The sequence below is a fragment of the Callospermophilus lateralis genome, chromosome 10 (genome assembly GCF_048772815.1).
Source record: "Callospermophilus lateralis isolate mCalLat2 chromosome 10, mCalLat2.hap1, whole genome shotgun sequence".
NCBI lineage: Eukaryota > Metazoa > Chordata > Mammalia > Rodentia > Sciuridae > Callospermophilus > Callospermophilus lateralis.
In genome coordinates, this window is record NC_135314.1 from 59678851 (window position 1) to 59683214 (window position 4364).

Consider the following 4364-nt stretch of genomic DNA (forward strand, 5'->3'; position numbering starts at 1 on the left):
AAATTTAGGAGAAAGAGGCTAAACTATTGGAATAGCAAACACATTTATCAGTTTTTAAATATTTTATTTTATTCTGAGGAAAAATATGAACTTAAGAATTTTTATGAGAATTGATAAGTTTTGCAGAGTCACTGGATACAAAATAACAAATAGCTTTATGAAAACAAATAGCTCTTCTTTAAACCAGCACTTGTTCCCTAAAAGATATGAGAACGATAATTCCATTCACAATTGCAAGTAAGAATAGTTCAATGTTAGGGGTTGGGGACGTAGCTCAGTGGTAGAGTGCTTCTCTAGAATGTACGAGGTCCTGGGTTCAAATTTTAGCCCTACTACTACTACTACTACTACTACTACTACTACTGCAACTAACATGACTGGGAATGAGTATGATAAAGTGAGTAGGATGTTATAAAAACAAATTATGAAATAATATATTTCTGAATAAGAGGACTCCTTTTTGAAGAACTTAACCTTTCTCAAATTAATACATTGATTTAAAGGAATATTTAGAAAAAAATAGGTGATTCTAATTATTTGCAGTTACTGTGTTCTACAAAGTTGCTATGGACACTGGATTAGCCAATGCTGAACCATTCTTCTTAGGAGACATACAGGATTAAGTTCCTAGGAGCCTCACATAATATTGTTTGACTCAACTTATCCATGATAACTATTTAATGAGTGTTTATGTGTAAAGACACCTTATTTTTTAACATATAATTGATTTGTCGACATTGTCTCACAGCCAATGGTGCTACAATTTATGCCTGAACTAAGGTTATCTAATATATGTCTTTCTTCCATAAGGGCAATATCACACCTTAATGCACTAAGGAACATCACATAGCACCCCAGTATCACACCCAAGGGCCATTTGAAACAGCAAATTCATTGAAAAGCACTGAAAATCTAGAAAATGTGTTACTAGTTAGTCCTCCCCCACCCAAAGACACTTGTTTATAGCGTATAAATTTAGACAAGAAAGAGTTACAGCATGTTTTTTGACATGTGTTTTGGGTGACTCAGTTTTTTTTACTGCTCTGCTCATGTCTGAAAATGACCAAGAAAGTATTGAGTTGGGGGGATATACATGAATATTAGGGAATAGGCAAATTTGGGATTCCAGGTAAAGAAGATATTCTGTATTATATCTATATCTGTCTGCATCTATTTGGAAATGAAACATTATTGAGTTTGGAATTAAGTGATCAGTTCTTTGGACATTAAAAGCATGATATAGTTTCTCTCTCCTCCTCCTCCTCCTCCTCCTCCTCCTCCTCCTCTTTCTTCTTCTTCTTTTTAACATTTTAGCTTGTTTATTGAAAATTTGAAGCAGAAAATGAAAAATCAAAAATGTAATGCAAGTTGAATTTCGTATTTTAAGGACTAATGTACCTTTGTATAAAACTATTTCTGTTTTATTTATACACCAACCAATCATACTTTTATTCCAAATATTTTTAAAAGGAAGAGCAATCACCTTTTAAATAGTTACAAAGAACTATAAAAAAAACTAAGTCTAGAAAGAATCAATCTTTCATCATAAAAATTAAAATATGAAAGCACTTGCAAATCTATAATCACTTAAATAGTAACACACACACACACACACACACACACACACAGTCACACAGTCGTATACAATGGACTGCCTTCATCAACATGTTGGCATCACAAACATGAATCTTCTGATGTGCTATAAACACTATGTTTACATGAAAGTCAGAAGTTTAGCTAAGATTCAATTTAAATAGTAGTAAATGAGTATGAACAGAAATCAAGAGAAGGTCTTCAATAGGAAAAAATAATCCTTGAAGTCTCTTAAGCATCAAGGTGCTGTCCCAATTTTGTTTTAAGGTGGGAACCATCCTCCATTCATTCTTATGTTTCCAGACCAGGGATGAACTTAAAAATTTTTATGAGAATTGATGTTTTGAAGAGTCACTGGATACAAAATAACAAATAGTGGCCTATCCTGCTGCTTATTTGGAACCTGCTGCAGTGGGTACAAGGCTGTCCAGCTGTTGAAGAAGTCTTATATTAATCAACGCTCATAACGCTTGTTCTTTACAAGTACCTGGAACTGCTTTCTTTGATCCTTTGTCAAAGGGGTCTCCTTTACAGTTTTTCCCCCAGATCTGTGTCTTCTGTTCTCTTTCACCCAGTGCTTTCTGATATGCAGATGGAAGACCCCCAAGTATCTCTGTGGTGTCCCCTTCCATTTAGAAGGGAATAATAAATATAGAAGATTCAGAAGGTAGTGAGAGCTGGAACACACTTGTGTTGCTATTCTCCCTACACACAATTATTGGATTATTTCAGTAATTAGGCACCTTAGCAAGGCCTATTCAGGCCATATGGTCCTCTAGCATCAGGTAGTGGGTATGAAAAGTGACAAAAGTTACTCTCTGGTTCCCAGAGAGAATAGTGGGCAAGTAGGCGTCTGAATATTAAAAAATGTAACCTGTGGTTGAAGAGATAGATAAATAATGGCAAACAGCAATGACTTCAACGTTGTCACAGCTATAGAGGTGAAGGGCAGTCTCTATGGGCCCAAGACAAAGGTGCTATTTCAGTACTTCCCAATTGTCACAGATTTCAAGGGACAGCGAAGTCATAGAAAAGATTTCATTGCAGTGATGAATCTTGACATGTGCCCCCGCCAGGCCAGAGTATCTGAGCTCTTGGCCAGTTTCTGCTTGTAAATCTGGCTCATCACCACCAGGGGCGCATTCTAGGGGCCATGTGACTACTGCAGGCAATCTTACCTCTTTTGGTTGTACCTTCAACTTGATGAGCCCAAGATAATTTTTTTTTTTTTTCCTGACTTGAGGCAAGCAGATGTATCAAATGGAGTCCCAGTTAAATAGGCTGTCAACCAAGCTTCCAGTTTATAGAAAGTCTTGGCAATCTTTGAGAAGTCATTCTCTGCATGCAGTGGTTGTCACAGTGCAAGTTCATGAAGTGGATAGATCTTCCTGGCTGTGCTCTGTGCCTTCAGTAAGAAGGCTGTACTCTCTGGGCACCACAACAGCTTCCTGAGTGATGAGACTCTTATGAGTTAGTGAGTTCTTCTGGATCTAAAAGCAGCTCAAGGAGATCTGACAGATGATCAGAGACAAAAGCTTAGTGACTATAATCTTTCCAGTTTTTATTATGACAATTGGATTTTTCTGTCAGGTCAGGAGACTGAGATCTGCTTCTGGGACTAGGACACTCTTCTTCTACCAAAGATATCCTCAGGGAAATCTTTCATTTAACTGTTGTATGTATAAAAACAGCAGAAATTGTAGAGTGTTCACTGAAGACTGATTTCTCTGCTTTTCAACTTCATCTTCAAACATGCAGTTGGAAAGAACTTTAGACCACTCCAGGATCTCCTCAGGGGTCCTCATAGAAAGACTTATCAAATATTACAAAGTAAATCCATGCCAGATCCTTAGCTAACTGCTGCTTCCCACACAGTAGTGTGCCTCCACACAGACTAGTAGAACCATGGGTAAGCACCCTCTGTGGCTGGGGTTTGCACATAGGTGACTATTTTCCAAAGATAATGAAGACTGAACTTGAGTGGAGGAGGGACTTGCAAGGCACCTAGTATAAAGGGTTCTGCTTTTACCCAGAGAACTCCTGACTGATCCATATCCTTTCTAAGAACATCTGGATGAAAAGAATTCTTTGTATACCTGCAAAAACAGGAATAGGTCCCCCACACCTCTCCTCACACCCCCCTTCACCTTTAGCCCTGCACCTCATGATATAATTTTAATCAGAAACCCATAAAGTCAGATGGACAATCATCAATTTAGTGCATTTTTGAATCATTGAGGTAGTATGAATACTTACGGAAAAAAACCTCAATGTATGTAAATGTACTCTAAAAAAGACAATAATCTAATATCAAATATCAGGTAGGATTAAAGGACAAGTACTATATATTCAATGTGCAAAAACCTTTCAGAAATAAATAAGAGCACTGATACTCAATGGAAGAGAGAATTAAGAGGTATGAAATTCTTGGAACAACTAAAATGAAAAAGTTACAATATTTAACTCTCCCAATAAGTATATGTACAAACTTGAATAAAAGCATGACATCATTTGTTTTTAAAATAATAGAGATAAAAAGGACATTAGAGAATGTTGATGAGAGTATCAGAACTGGTAATGCTCAATTATAGGTAGTTTTTTTGGAGCTGGACTGCCTGACTTCTAGTCTTATTATTGTTATTTCCTAACTGTGAAAACTTGGCTAAATTTATTAATGCCTCTGTGTCTCACAATCTTCATTGATAAATAGGGTTAGTAATATGCATACTTTATAAGAGAGAAATAAGTTAGTTATACATTTAAAGCACTTA

At 36.4% G+C, this 4364-nt stretch overlaps 1 pseudogene; it reads right to left on the reverse strand.

The window, feature by feature from the left end:
• Positions 1-1973: 1973 nt before the first annotated feature.
• LOC143408896 (TBCC domain-containing protein 1 pseudogene) lies at positions 1974-3646 on the reverse strand (annotated as a pseudogene).
• Positions 3647-4364: the final 718 nt, after the last annotated feature.